This window comes from Caloenas nicobarica, chromosome 4, assembly GCF_036013445.1.
Source record: "Caloenas nicobarica isolate bCalNic1 chromosome 4, bCalNic1.hap1, whole genome shotgun sequence".
NCBI lineage: Eukaryota > Metazoa > Chordata > Aves > Columbiformes > Columbidae > Caloenas > Caloenas nicobarica.
This window is the reverse complement of record NC_088248.1, coordinates 46,252,529-46,269,183: the sequence shown is the minus strand read 5'-3', so window position 1 is coordinate 46,269,183 and position 16,655 is coordinate 46,252,529.

The window sequence follows — 16,655 nt, the reverse complement described above, 5'->3', positions numbered from 1 at the left end:
AACTTCCTGAGTGATTCCTGAGGCATTAGGAGCACTGACAAAAAGACTTCTAACAATGCATAAGACAAATGTACAGTGATCTAAGCCTGATGTTGTTTTAGCCACAGAGCTATATCAAATTAAGGTATATTAATAAATAATAGAAAAATCTCAGCCCCTAACTCAGTGAATGTTGTATCTTAGCAAGGATGTACATGAAAGAATTGGTACCTTCAATTGATAATATCTTGCTTCAGTGGGTCAATCAATAAGCAAAAAAGAGCATCTTTTTATGAACTGTGGATCTTCTCTCTGCACTGACAGTTACTTTTCTCTACACTGACAGTTACAGGTAATTATAACAGATTAGATTTTTTGTTTATTTTCTTCTCTGGGATACTTTGTGACAGCCAAACAAAATTCATCATAAATTGCATGCTGATCCCAAGTAATACCACTGAGAACAGAGCCTGCATGACCAAGTCTGAAAAGAATCAAAGCAAGAAATACAAAAAAATAACTCAAATTGTATACTAGGAGACCAGGTTCTTTATAAGTAATGAATCTACATCAGACACAATGACAGATATATTTCTGTATGGTAGGTCAACCTCTCAATCCATTTTCTCATGTAAAAAAACCCCAAACCAAACAAACAAAACAAAACCAACCAAACCAACCAACCAAACAAACAAAAAAAAACCCAAACAAAACAAAAAAACCCCCCCACGGCATCTGAAACCTTCCAGACAAAAACAGAAGGGCTAGTTAATAGCACTGAAAGAAGTTCATAGAGATTATAAACAAATATGCATGGAAATATCATGAAATGTTTTAAACTGAGCTACCAAGAATCTTTTGAAGTTCAACAAGGGCAAGTGTAAGGTCTTGCACCTGGGAAAACTTAATCCAGGAGTGCACAGGCTGGGATCTACCCAACTGGGGAGCAGCTCTGTGAAAAGGACCCTGGGGGTCCTGGTGGACAAGGAGCTCAACATGAGTGACACGTGTGCTGCGGCAAAGCAAACCAACGGGATGCTGGGCTGCATCAACAAGGGCATCACCAGCAGAGACAAAGAAGTCATTGTCCTGCTCTACTCAGTGCTTGTCAGGCCACACCAGGAATACTGTGTTCAGTTTTGGTCCCCACTATGCAAAAAAGATGTGGACAGGCTGGAAAGGGTCCAGAGAAGGGCCACAGAGATGACGAAAGGATTGGGAAGCTGCCACAGGAGGAAAGGCTGAGAACTGGGCTTGTTCAGCCTTGAGAAAAGAGGCTTAGGGTAGACCTCATCACCATGTTCCAGTATTTAAAGGGTGGCTACAAAGAAGATGGAGACTCCCTTTTTACAAGGAGTCACATGGAAAAGATGAGGGGTAATGGGTGTAAGTAACTCCTGGGGAGATTCTGATCAGGCATAAAAGGGAAATTTTTCACAATGATAACATTCAGACATTGGAATGATCTCCCCAGGGACATGGTGAATTCCCCAACATCGGGAACTTTTAAGATTTAGCTGGACAGGGTGCTGGGCTACCTTGTCTAAACCGTGCTTTTGCCAAGAAGGGTTGGACAAGGTGATCCTTATGATCTCTTCTAACCTGGTGTTCTATGGTCCTGTGAAACTAGTGTCAACCACAACAACCAACAAAAAAGCCCACACACTACACAAACAAACCACAACACACAAATCCCCAGACCTCATACTGGCAAGCTTTGTAACATTTGTTTTGTTTAGTTTTGTTTTATTCAGCAATCACCTTTTAACCTTCTGTATTTTGGGCAATTTCCTCAAGATATGTCATCAAAAAAGGTAATCTAGTTGACCAAAATAAACCAATAATACCAAGCAAATTTTGCTCAAATCATTCCACATCATTTGAAGAGTGCAGAATTTGGGGTTTGCTTTCAGATGACTTCTCACATAAAATCACTAGAGTTCTTTAGTTATAATGAAGTAACTGCAAATTCAGTTGTCTCAGTTAAAACATTTTAAGTAATATTATGTCTGACTTCCTTAAAAGTCAGATAGTTGTTCACCAAAGATTATTTTGAGTGGATTCAGTCCACAATAAATTGCTAGGTCACTAGATATATAGAAGAAACTCTCTACAGACAAATTAACTCTACCACTCACACGCAATAGCTGTAACCTTGAGTTACACTCAAAGACAAAAGGGCAAGCCATTTTCCACCTCCATTACTTTCTTACTGCGTCAGCTGGATTTGTTACAAAATGCTGATAAAAGGGGGTGTTTTTCTGTTTCTTTGAACATTGCTTTGATCCATTAGCAGGATGAAAAGCATTAATCTATTTCATATAAAGCACTGAATGGTGAACACTTACCAAATAACTCTCATGGAGTAAACATAAGGTAAATAAGTCTTTTTAAGGGATGATATGTTTATATGATGTCACAATTACTGGAGTTTAGAATAAGCTTCAGTGTTTAACACCACTGAGGTGTTCTTATGTATTCGTCCCTTTTGTTTGATGCTATATTATTCAAAAATAAATAACAATAAAGGAGATATCTAAAGCTGCACTAACAGCTTCATGGTTTCCTAATCTCTTACACAAATAATAAATACAAGTTCCAAACACTACAATTTAGCTCTTACAATATAGTGCTACAGACCAGCTCCTCACATGTTCAATAATAATGAGATATCACAGGAATCAGAGTCAAATGTTGGTCATCCATTTTCAGCAATAAAATTGCAAATTTGTTAAAAAAAACAAATCCAAAGGATGTGTGCACCTGGCTAAGAAATCACACGGATATAGTTAAATTCTGCTATGAAATTCTAAAGAAAAAGAGCTTCTCAAGCTGATCCCAACACAAACTGCAGTACTAATTCAGGTAAGTTTCATAAAGTCAATGCACGTGGTGCACAATATAATAGCCACCGCATTTACCCAGTGTCCCAGACCACATAAAAAGTATATGACAACTTCATGTGATGGTTTACTATCTTTAGATATGAGAAAAAACCTAAAATCAATGCATCCCTTCATAAAAGGGATCAAAGTTATGTAAAAAGTTGTACAGACCTTATCTAAGGCACAAAATTTCAACTTTAGAAAACAACATGCCTCCAGCAGACCTTGTAGCAAATCACTGCTGAAATTCATCAGTCATGTCAACAAAGTAACTGTACACATAATCAACATAATTGAAGTTGATGGTACTAAAAATTGCTGGGTAACGTATAACTTCAAAAAGCACAGATGGCTTGTGAATGCAATCTCTGCATTTTTGTATTTATATTATTGCTGCAGAGTTTTTCATAGCTGAAGTCCCACAAGGTAAAAATTGAGATACAGTGAAATTGATAACACGGAGCTGATCAAATATTCCATCCAGGATATGTTCCCAAACTACATAACAATCCTGACCCTCCAAGTCATATATACTTCCTTGAAAAAATTACAAATATTGAATACAATAAGCCTTTGATTAGCCTCGCCAGCTAAAAAGAGATACATTACAATTGAACATAGCATAATGAAGCTGTTAACACACTCTGTGACTACACAAGAAATCAGGATACAATACATTTCTTTGTTTGGTGGCTTTATAGATGTTAGGAGCCTGCACACTGTACAAAACTCAGCTGTGACTAATTTACCCTTATGAGCAAAGCGGGTGGGCCTCCTTAACTTCAGCTAACAGGCTGGTTGTAAAACACCTTAACAAAATGGGACAGAAAGAATGACAGGCTTTTGAAGATGGGAAGCTTTAAGCTGATCTGGCATCAACCAGTTCAAAGTGCTTGCTGGGTAATCATGTTAGTGATACTGATCAATCAGTGGAGAAAATATCTGTCAGACTCACTCTCTTTCAACACATGGTACCAGAAGTAGAACAAACATTAGAAAATAGTGCCAGTAGAAGAAAAGTATAATCAAAAGCCTCAACAAAACTGAAATTTTTGGAGGAAAGTGAAGACCACTAGAGAAGAAGATACTTACTTACAGATCCTTGCTACCACGCTGACTGGAGCTTCTAGGGGCTGACTAAGATTCTGCATCTGTAGCAAATTCTTCTAGGGCAGAAAACAGAAGATATGGACTCATCTGCCAAGTCAGACTCAACCAGAAATTTGCTATACAAGTTTGGCTTCTACAGGATTGATTCATTTTCTGGGTGTTAGAAATCTAGACAAATTTGCTGACAATTGTCTGCTTACATAAGATCAAATACAGGACTTTCCCTTGACATTAATATATCATAACTGTACCACAGGTTTCATTCCTACCATCATAATCTTAAATAATTTGAAGGTATTGGATTTGTTTGCCCCTCTAAGAATACTGAGGAGGATCAAAACATGTCAGTGATGAAGAGTGCTCATATGGCCTTACATATCAGATTAAGTTCTGACATTAGACAAGGTGGCAGCAGTACAAATTCAAGAATCAAGTCCATTATCTTTAGCCCAAGAGTGAATGTGGAAAGCTATTGCCCACCCTTTTGAGAAATTAACCTAAACAAGGCCTACAGCATCTGCACACACCTTTGTTTGCTGGTGAGCTATTCTCAGGACGTTTTAAAGTCTGACTCTAATTTAATTTTCCAGACACACTTTTTTTCTTATTTTGCCTTTGCTCATTCTTCATCAGTAATCCAAAATTAAATAAGTCATAATCTTTTACTGCCAGACAGGTGCACAATATTTAAGTGTAGCATTAAAAAAAAAACCAACATAAAAAAACCAACCCGTAACCTTAAGAAATTATGCAAAGACTCTTGAGACCAAACAGAGATGAGGGAGGAAAATACACAGGGCAACTGAGTTTCCATTAGTGCCAGCTGTGATTGCTTATGACTGTTCTTGTTGTAAACTAAGACCACTCCTTTCATCATCTAAACAAGTAGTTTGTCTTTATTTTCATAGAATCATAGAATCATTTAGGTTGGAAAAGACCTTTAAGATCAAGTCCAACCATTAACCTAGCACTGCCAAGTCCACCACTAAACCACGTCCCTAAGCACCTCATCTACACGTCTTTTACACACCTCCAGGGATGGTGACTCAACTACTTCTTTGGGCAGCCTCTTCCAATGCCTGACAATGCTTTCAGTGAAGAAATGTTTCCTAATATTGAATCGAAACCTCCCCTGGTGCAACTTGAGGCCATTTCCTCTCATCCTATTGCCTGTACCTTGATAAAAGAGACCAACAGCCATCTTGCTATGACCTCCTTTCAGGTAGCTGTAGACAGCGATAAGGTCTCCCCTCAGCCTCCTTTTCTCTAGGCTAAACAGCCCCAGATCCCTCAGCTGCTCCTTAAGACTTGTGCTCCAAGGTCTTTCATCAGCTTCATTGCTAGTTTGTTTTGGTTGGTTTTGGTTTGTTTTGGTGTATATCTGATTTTTTTTTTTTTCTTAATTCATGCTTCATGTCTTTAGAGAAAGCATGGCCTTTCTCCACAATGAGTAAGGTTGTTAGGACTCAGTGAAGGGAAAAAGTGCCTTCACGCGATATAGATGCAATAGTAAAGTTTTCTTACTTTTCACCAAGTACAGGTAAAAGTCTGAAATTTTTACTGGTCATTACTGAGGCTGAAGTTTTACTGAATCAAAGGTTCATTGTGGGTTGGCTTTGGTTTGGTTTTAGCTTTTTTGGGAGGGGGTGGAGGGGCTGTTTGTCATTGGTTTGGCTTGGGGTTTTTTTAAATAAGATAAAAGAATGGCCAAAAATCTCATCTGAACGTCTTGATTTGACCTTATTTGTGCCATAGTCAAATACACATTAGTAGCTGGTTATATTTAAGTATTGCCTAGAAGATCCAGTCAGATAGAATTCCAGTTTAAGTACAAAACAAATATTTAATAAGAGATTGTGCCTGTTCCAATAAGCTGACAGTTAAAATAGATAAGATTTAGAAATGTAAGAGAGAATGTATAATTATCTCCATTTTACAGATGGAGAACTAAGGTATGCAGACACTAAATGCCTTGTCCTGAGCAATGGAAAGTGTCTTAGGCTAAAACAAGACCTGAGCTAAGGGGCTTTCTGTATCTCAATATGCTGCTGTAATCAAAAAGCTGATCTTCCAGGTAGTTTTAAGCTTTATTTCCTTACAAAACAAGGTTTATGCAATTATGCATTATACCTCTCTCAGACATTACCTCCCTTACCTAATTTACCAGTTTCAACTAAAATGGCACTTTCTATGAGTTTTAAGCAACACAAAAGCTAGGAAGACATCAGCAGAACTAAAGGCACACAACTCACTGTAATGTACCTGATTTTCCTAAACTTATATGTGTAGCTTCCAATTAGCCACAACTCCAGGGCTTCTCACTCGTCTGGAGTATCATCGGGAACAGAAGGAAGATAGAAAGAGTTTACAGGAAAGTAAAACAAATCTGTGGAAAACCGTTAGTTTCACTACTCATGTAATAGTTTGATTTTTTTCAATACTACCTCTGAATAGTGTCTGCATTTAAATTCAAAAAAAAAGCAAAGAAAATCTTAGGAAAATCTTCACTGCTATAGGGATAACTGAAAATTGTAATCAGTGTCCTGTGGGCAATATGAGGCATCCATGCCTGGATAGAACAAAAAGTTAGAAAATAAGTCAGGAATTAATTTGGTTGAGTCCAACACTGAATGATGGAATACATCAGATAATTTCTTAGCATTTCTCCTAAGCCTATTCTCCATTATGAAAAGTAACTTTTCTGGTGGAAAATAAGGTGCTTTATGCACAGATTAGTTGCTGAAAAAAAAATCACAACTTTGGAATTGTTTTCTCTGAATTGTTACTATATTGGTTTTACTCAGGGGTGCAGCTGTGACTTCACAGGCAATGACAAGGGACTTCTTATATACCTGTTAAATGGGCCTCTGTTTCTAAAATAATTTCCATCTAATGCATCTCTCTTGCATCTGGATCCTTCGCATGGGCAAAATGTTCTCTACTTGTCCTGTCCTTTTGCTTCTGATATATTTTTTTTTAAAATTCTAACTGTAGTACGACTTTTCTTAAATATTTCTAAGTGTGTGTCTGTACCTTAAATAATTTTATTTCCTAGTCCTTCCCATAAGAAGCTTGTTTATTTTCCTCAATGACATAGCACATAGCCAGAATTTACTGTGATCCTGCACAATTTACATACCAGTTGTGAATTATCCATATTGCATTTGGCCCGTTCTCATTCTTTCTTAAAACAGCATCAAACCAGGATTCATCTCCCAAAGAAACTGAGGCTATTTTACTTGAAAACATTAATTGAAATTAATTTTAATACTCATTTGTAGTAATTGTTATTGTGAAAACTGAAAACAATTACATATAATAGGATCCTAAATAAGCAAAAATTAGCAAAGGTTAATTTATAAAGAGCAGACGTGCTGCCACAGAAAATGGGCTTACTACAAGTTAACCAAATTAATCAAACTACAAATAATCAAATGCTGAGTCATGAGAGAGTATTAGGTTTGAGGAAGAGTATCAAGTTTAAACAAAAAATAGATATTAGTTGCTCAATTTGGGTTTAATTATTCTTAGAAATTCCATATTGCTATTCTTAATGACCTTGACTTCCCACTGCTGCTGTTTCCATCTCTTCAGCTAATGCAAGTGATGAAGATCTGTAACTTTCATGTTACCTATGCAGGTAAGATGGTTTGCTCTCCACTATTTGTGGCACAGTACGCACACCGTGTAGCATGTAGCAGATTCACCATTTTCTGAAGGCTTGTTTTTCTGAAGTCAGCAACATCTACAAGAACACAATCTACCTGAGACTGAAACTTTAGAATAAAATCCAAACTTGCTGTTTTGCACATCATTTAATATTAAAAAAAATCCACTGGCAATATAGAATGCAAATCAGTGCAAAACTCGACCCTTTGGGCACTAAATACCTTAAGAAAACAGAATGATTCCTGCTTCATTCAGTTCAGTAAGCATTCTCTTACAGTACCTCCAGTTGTTTAATGGAGTGTATCAGAGATAAGAGAGAATATCTTTCTGGATTTGTCACCTCCTTTTTTTCTGGTTATAATAACTTCCAAATATAATTATCTCTCTCTTGCTATTGATCTAGAAAGAAAAACATATCTTTCCAAATGTAAGAAAATACGAAGTGAAAACCTACAAAATGGAATGGCATTACAAAGAAAATGAAGAAGATTGTCTTAATCAAATCCCAACAGTTTGTGTTTAAAGTATGTTAGAGCAAGCAAAGTGTAATGAGTCCTTCAACAAGAGTACAGTAGTGCAGACTTCAGAATTATAGTTTCAAAGCCCAAACTTATTCACATGTCCTGAACACCTGACAGAGACAAAAGAAAGGAAAAAAATAAAAAAGAAAAAAAAAGTGGATTGTAAAGTTAATTGCCCGAGGATTATGTGAGATTTTAATCTAAATGTTTCTTCTGTGTCATGCAACAAAGAAGCTGCATGAATGGAGTGTACCTGCTATATTTGAAAAAACTCATACTTGCTGAATTGAACAAAAAAACCCAACAGGTTTAATATGTACTTTGAAAGCCAAAAAATATTAAAAAAATATCTGTTAACAGTTCATTTATGTGTGTCCCCTGAAAGTAAGAAATATCTCAAGTTTTTTTATAACTTCGGCTTGATGTTTTCCACAAAGGGTGAAGAAACTGCAGTTCATGCATAACTTCAAGAGCTCTGAAACAATTTTACAGCTGTAAAAAGAACCATTCCACCACATCAGATTATTAAGTATTGTATCACGAGCTGAGTTACAAATACTATAAATTGTTATGTCAAATAAAACAGTTTATAAGAGTTTAGCCTAGAAGCCTTGTGCCTATAAATAATTATACTCATGTGAGTAGTCTCTAGCATTTTCATGATTAGAGACTAACTGGGTGGTTTTTTTTAAAAAAAAAACTAGTGAGAATAAATAACCATTATGGTAACTATCATAGTTCTCATGGGGGAAGGATTTTCAGATTTCTTTTGCCAGTCTTTCATTACCATGTATGTTGGCTTTGCAGGCAGTTTTGATTTGCATATTTTCACTTTTTTCTTTTTGTTTTAGAATGCAAAACAGTTTCAGTGAAACCAGAAATATTTTTTCACAGATTAATAATGGATTAATGATGTCAAATTTCTAAGCCAATGCATTTAAATGGTATCCCCTTAGTGACCGCGTGTACTGCAAGTGGTGTTTACTGACTGATTAATCACCAGATTTTTTTTCTGTTTAACTGTCATCTCATTTTTCTTGATCTTTTCTGTGCAGACCTTAGAGGTTGGTTGTTGGAGGAGGGGAGTAATTACCATGAAACGGCATTCTCTGAAGAAGTTGAGATCACAAGTTAATAAATACCTCTGTCTTATCGTCCCAGAGCTGAGGATTTAAGGATGGAAGTGAAATGAAAAACTGCAGGCATAGAAATTACATTTCAGGGTGAGACTGGCTCAAAACTGAAGAGAACTTCTGTGGGTAAGCACAAGGATTCGGGCAAAGTTGGCCAAACAAGCTGGATTTCTCAGCAAGAGGATGGGGACATGTGGAGGAAGATAACAGGAATACTAAATAAAGCTGCAAGATGTTACCTGTTAGATAAGCAAACACCCACACACATATCTTGCCATGAGGATGCATAAGCCAGCGGATCCAATGAATACAATCGACCCTGAATAGGATGCGTGAGGATTCGCAAGATGCAGTTCACGTTACCTGGAGCAGACTGGGCCAAGTGTGACAGTGATGTAGTGCTCACCACCGACTCCAGTGAGTTCTTATGGCCTCTTGTCACCACTCCAGCTTTTTTCCGAACACACACACACACACACACATACACACACACACACACACACAGAGGAAATGAGACCATCTCTTCTTACATGTCCAGAATAATATTAACTCCCTCAATATAGCTATCATCAAGCTGGGTGTCCTGATTGGCATTTTTGGAAAAGACGTCAAGCTCTTGCTGTGAAGGCAGAATTGCACCATTGACCTGACCTATACATTCAGTAACCGAGACAGCATTCCTATCCCCTGGGTGTATTGCATCTTTTCCATGTATAGGAAACATTTCTCAGAGCTGTTACTTGTCTCGTGGAAGAGTACTGTATTCAGTTGAAAAAGAAAAGTGCTTTTTGATTACTGAACAATACTAAACGTGCTGAATCCTTTCTAAAGGACCTCTGATGTGTTACTTTTTTAGTCTACGAAAACATCTCATTTGTTGGCTTTGAGATCCCTGAGAAGATTGAGAAACCTTTGCTGACCTTGTGGTTTATTTCTTGGCTAGGCTTTATATCGACACATGACTCTTAATGACCAGAAGATTTACTAATACTAATAAAGATGAAGTCTGGTGCGTCATAGTGAGGAGGGAATCAACAGGTTACAGCAGAAATTGTTATTAAATCAATTTTTCTGTTTACTAGTGAAACACAAAGAGTAGGAAATAAAAGTAAATTAAATAAAGTGTGAAATAAGCTGTTGAAGGCAGTAAGAAAAGTTAATATAAAGAGAAGCTGAGTAAACATTCAGCAGTACACAACTGCCAGCTCAAACAAAATTACTTATTTGGCCTTTCCAGCCTCCATTTCATCATACACTTTCTGTCCTCAGAAACTGCTCTAAGTGGTGTATCACCTGGATGATTTAGTGGAAATTTTGTCATTTTCATAGACGAAGGGGAAAAGGTAAACCATGTCATGAGCCTTATTCTCATCTACAAACTACATCTGAGCCTGCTCTGGGTTTACTGAGTGTGAAGGGGGTGAGTGTGTAAACAGAAACAAACAAACAAACAAAAAAGCTCCAAGCCAAAAAGTTATTTGTAAGCTCAAGTCTGAAAAGGCTTTTGGAAACACTGCAAACAGAGGAGACTGTTTGAAGAGCTCTTCCTTGCTTTACTGATAATACTCTAAATGAAGAAAATGCCTCAGCCTATATTTGCTGAATAAAGTTTAAAAGCAACTATGTCACTGATTCCTTTCTTGTGGGGCCCTACATTATCAAAAGCACTCAATACTTGGTACAGCCTCTGGTAACTTCAAATCAGATTAAATCTTTGTGGTTTTGCATCGATTCTAATTGCACATGTTTCCACATTTGTTAAAGGGCTCATTGCCAAGTGTTCCATACCATTACATCATGGAATTGTGTCATCACTGTTTCAGTCAAATCATATTCCACTGATTTCGGTAGAGTATTATCAGCCTAAAACTAGTGTATTGATGACACAACAATCATATGTTTTTCCATTACAGGCATTTTAACCTCTTCAATTCCCCTACACTCAGTACCCTGCCGTACCCCACCCCTGGCTCATTCTCATCTAGCTTTATACCAAAGAATATCAATCTCAGTTTTTCCCCATTCATTTCAACCATTTCCATGTTAACTTTATTTAGACATTCTTTGAGCTTGCATGTATTTTTCTGCCTTTCTACACTTAGTAAGAATGGTACTGGCTGGATTTTAATACATTAAGCTTTAGTGCAGTCAATTTTTTGTAGTCCCTTTCCAGTTCAGTGATCTCAATTCAAAACACATCCCTTCTCTTCCCCATATTTAAACAAAAGGAAAGCCAAAGAAAACATTCACTCAGCCTGAGAAAACAGTCATGGAAGAGAATACAAGGGACTACTGAAAAGTGTTAAAATTGCTGCCAAAAAGTAAAAAAAAATAAACCCTTGACAGCAGAATATTCAAAGGTAAGTATAAAAAATATGCAACCAGAAAGAGAATTTCATTTCTATTTAAACCATTTTTCATGCTCTGTTAAAGGAATATGCTATTTCCCTCATTGTCATAGGAAGTATGACTCCTGCATAGAAAAAACAAATTTAAGTATTAAGTAAACAGCCTGCATTTGGTCAGCACAGTGGGAACACTAGAGAAATGAGTGGACTGGAAGAAATATGAACTTCAGAGTTTGTTAAATAACAAAGCACTGTAATGGCATATATAAACAGGCAACAGCCTTACACGAAAAGAATACTAGCTGACGATCTGAATGTGCAGGTATGTTCCGGCTTTTGGCAGAACTTTAATTGTAGGAGTATTTCAAATTTTTTAGTTATTTTAAGTGAATAGTATGTACCAATACCCTGGTTTTGGCTTGGATAGAGTTAATTTTTTTCTAGTAGCTGGTATAGTGCTGTGTTTTGGATTTAGTATGAGAATAATGTTGATAACACACTGACGCTTTAGCTGTTGCTAAGCAGTCAAGGACTTCTCAGCTTCTCATACTGTGGCACGTGCACAAGTAGCTAGGAGGGGGCACAGCCAGTGTAGTTGACCCAAACTGGCCAAAGGGATATTTGATACCATATGATGTCATGCTCAGTATATATTTGGGGGGAAGCTGGACAGGGGAACCATTATGCAGGAACTAGCTGGGTATTGGCTGACGGGTGGTGAGCAACTGCAATGTGCACCACTTGTTTTTTATATTATTATTATTATTATTATTATTATTATTATTATTATTATTATTATTATTTCCCTTTCTGTCCTATTAAACTGTCTCTGTCGTAACACACAAGATTTAACTTTTTTTTCCAATTTTCTCCCCCATCCCACTGGGGGGGGGTGGAGTGAGCAAATGGCTGTGTGTGGTGTTTAGCAGCCTGGCAGGTTAAACCACAACAGCCAGGCAGTCTCTGGAACTGTGCCTAGAAGGCAGGGTAGCAGAGTGACACATTGTCATGATACCATAAAATGCTAGTGCCATGGAATCCCTATTCTTAACATTTAAAATGCAGACTTGGAGGAAGCAGAAAGCAGTCACAAACAATAGAAGAGTTCTGTCCCCTCAGTGCACAAGTATGCAGTAATATAGTAATACAATAATACAGTAATACATCTAGAAGCTTTGCATGTTACTCACTGAGCTGCTAAGACTTTGCAACAATCTACATCAATCAACCCTCAGAAGCAGTTGTTAGGGACCAATATCCTGAAGAATCACAGGACACAGAAACGGACAGGGCAAGGGAACAGGTCAAGTAGTAGACGCACAGTCTGAGGTAAGCAACCTCGCTCTATACTTACATGGAACAAGTTAGGCCCCTTAGTGTGATCTATCACTGATGTAATACAGCATAGGAGCCACTATTGATAAAGCTCAGTATTAACTCACTTATATCAGCAACTTTGCTATCAGACTACAGCCTTCAGAAAGTATCAGTTTCTAATCAGGATTTACAGCCCTGAACCTTATCCACCCCCATGTCCTCTAGTTCAAAGTTCGCTCTGTATTAATCTTTAAAATTAAAATTAAGAGGTACTATGCTTAAAACAGCTAAAATATGCAACATTGCACATTCCTACCCTAAAACACAGATGAGCCAAGAATAATTCTCTTTTCTGCTTGCAAAGTTTCAAAGATAATTTTCTAATCATCCTGGAGAATGCTTTAACAATAAGATAACATACTGTTCTACAGTGAGCAGTTACCATTGCCTCCTTTTCAGGCCATGTCATGCTGCAGGAGAAGAGGGTATTAATACAGAGAAGAGTCCTAGTACATAGTTCCATTTCTAAGGAGCATTTCTCCCTGTCCTAGCCATGTGGTGAATGGCATCTCACCTTAGAAACCTGAAGCCAGAAGCAGCCCGTTCTACACAAGAACTGTTATAACAGCTCTCTCTGAAAGCAAAAAGCGTGCACTAAGGCAGTGCTGAATGAAGAACTAAAGAGCTGGTGCATTTCCCATCAATCTCTTACATCATCTGCCCAAAAAGATACTCGTAGACAGGATGCAATTTACACAGTTATTTTAAGACTTACAACATGTAGGTAGAAGATGCCAGGCATTGTGGGAAAACAAAGAAACAAACAAACAAAAAACACACAAAAAAAACCAAAACCAAAACCAAACACAAACAACACTGCAATAAAAGACTTGTCACACAGATGCATCAGGGAAAGAGAGCTACAGATCACAAAATAAAACATGATGAAATTTCAGCACTCAAAATCATTCCTCTAAAAGACAGAAGGAACAACAGCCAAGTTCATTTGTACTGCAGCATCACAACAATGGTCTACACAATGAAGAGCAGGTATCTCCCGCCATGGGATGAGATACAACGTTATTTATTGCCACACCAGTTTTATGGTTGAGACAGTGGAATTGTCCCACACGGTTACCCATAGGCATAACAGCAAGAGCTGTGTACTGAACATCAGCTGTCAAAGCAAGTTTGTGGGGAGAACTAAAGGACTGTGTCAGTGCTATGAGAGAGCCCCCCAAGAGGCTGTCAAACCTAACAGTGAAAGTGGCTCAGAGCACTACCATGCAGAGGAGCTATGAGTTTCTTTTTTTCCTAGAGTTCCCAAAAACCATCAGCATCACAACTGTCCTTCAGGATAATGGGTGAATTCTGAAGGTCTCAAAATAATAAGCTTTACTATTAAAAACAGCACCAGACAGGATCTGCACCAGTGTAACTTAATGCTGAGCATTCAAATGAGCAGCTGTTCCTGGTCTCCATGCTACTGCCTGCCACAGAAACACACTGCCACTTCATTTACCTCATCCCTTTTCCCCTCGACTCTAAGATAGTTTCTACATTTCACTACTGAAATGCCTGTTGGGATTAAGTGGAACAGAGTGTGCATTTATTTATTTAATGTAGCTCCTGGGCTTCTCTGCAGAAGAAAAAGGCACCAGAACATAAAGGATATCAGAAGCTGCTGCTTCGCTGCCACAAGCACCACAGCTTACCTACTTTCTTGTCCCAGAAGAGCTCTCCAAGGCCTTCCTCCCAGATTTGTGTCCAAGTCAGCCCCTCCCCAGGTATGCTATCTGTCATCAGCCTCCCTGGCTGTTCCTTCTGATGGAAGAAAAACATGCAGTACCCTGGTGAAGACTTCTCCAGATGGAGAGTGTTACACCTTTTGCTCTCCCACTCCATTCTCTGCCAGGCACCTATACCATCACACTCTGAGTGTTGTGTCTGCTACTGACCACCACATATTCCAGTCCCATCTGCCAGGCTACATCCATTCTCTTACTCAGAGAACCAGATGAATTGCTAATTCCTTTTCATGCTTTCTACATTTCCATCTATCTTTTCAGATGGGTGGTGTGGAACCATGACCTCCCCCCACTCATCTGGCATCCCTTGCTGGGTAGCAGTAAGACCTTCTCCACAAGGGAAGGCAAGCCAGGAGCCAAGGGAACCCACAGCACAGGCAGTGCCCTCACTAACGAGAGCACAGTCTCACAGGATGTGAGAGCAGCAGGCAGTGCCAGATGCTGACAACAGGCTCAATCAATAGCCCTAGACAGGGCAATGAGGTGAGTCAGGCCCAGCACCCACCCAGAGAGCCCAGGTGGGATCAACAGGAGACAGACCAAAACCAAGCCCAAAGTCATCCAGGAACAAGGCCAGAGATGGGACTGGCGACAGCCACACTCAAAACATAACTCAAGCAAAGCTAAATCAGGGGCTCTTCTAAGACAGATCAAACAAGTTCTGTGTTTCCTCATGTAAGAAAGTAAATTTACCAAAGGCTGGTTTGTATCTCTGCTAACTTCGCTCATTACAATGATGTCAATCCTGATTTAAATTATTATAATAGGGTGTGACTGGCCCTTGTGATTTACCTACTCATTTGTGCTTTGTTCACTTCCATGCTGCCTTCATGTAAAGCATAATTTAACTCCACTTACTTATACTTTAAAACTGCATATGTAGAAAAAAAGTGTAGATAATGTGAGGAGAGACCAGCCCCAGAGGATATAACAGACAGTACCAGACAAACTGCCTCTAAGACTGTCTGACTGACTCTGAATGCTGATCAGTGTGAGATAGGCTGATGTTTTCAGAGCTGCTCCTCTGCAGTTTTCACAGCCTGCTTATTTTGGTGCCATCTTAAAGTCTCTAACTCTCCAAATGTCAGTGAAGATCTGTAAAACCTAAAAGAGCAGCATGTTTTCTAGCATCAGGCATCACTGTCAAGGTGAGAGGACAGCCTGGGGAGAATGAGAAGTTAGTTCTGGCTGGAGCCTGATCCATGTAGCTCAGTTCCCACTCTCCAGAAAGCAAAGTCAGCACACGCAGCAATAGCACAAGGCTTCTCAATGTATCTTGGTCCTTGTTGGTGCTTGGGTCACCCTTGGCTCTTAGAGGCTTTTCTGACAGGACCTCTCCAGTTCCTTTTTCTGGAATCATTCCTTCCCCTAAGCATTGCTCTTACAAGCACAAGCAGCTTTTGTGCCCCGTGTACACTCTTGTCACAAGACTAAAGTGGGACTGACTGATGTTTCCATTCCCCTGTGGGGCTAAATCACAAAGATGTGGCTGAACATCTCAGCAAAAAGACAAATGAGAGCAGTCCCCTCATGGACCAGACTCCGTTTCTTTGAAGCAAAATCATGGGCTGATCCTCATTGCAACACTCTACCTTCTGGTTAAAAATATCTGACCTTGTGAAACTTCACAACTCTCTTTGGGCAGCCCCTCCCTGTCCAGTGAAACACCCGATGAGGTCTACTGAGGACCAGACAGTTCTGCCTGTCTCCACGTGTGCCTGCCCTTGATGGCCCCCTCATACTGGCTCCCTCTAATTTTAATCTTCTGCCACAGCTTGATAACCGATTTGTAATGCACCTACAAGGGCACACACACTCGCTTTTCTCTCCCTGCAAGATCATCTCCAAGGGGCCAGGGGAGGGGGTGACACACAGGGTACGCTCA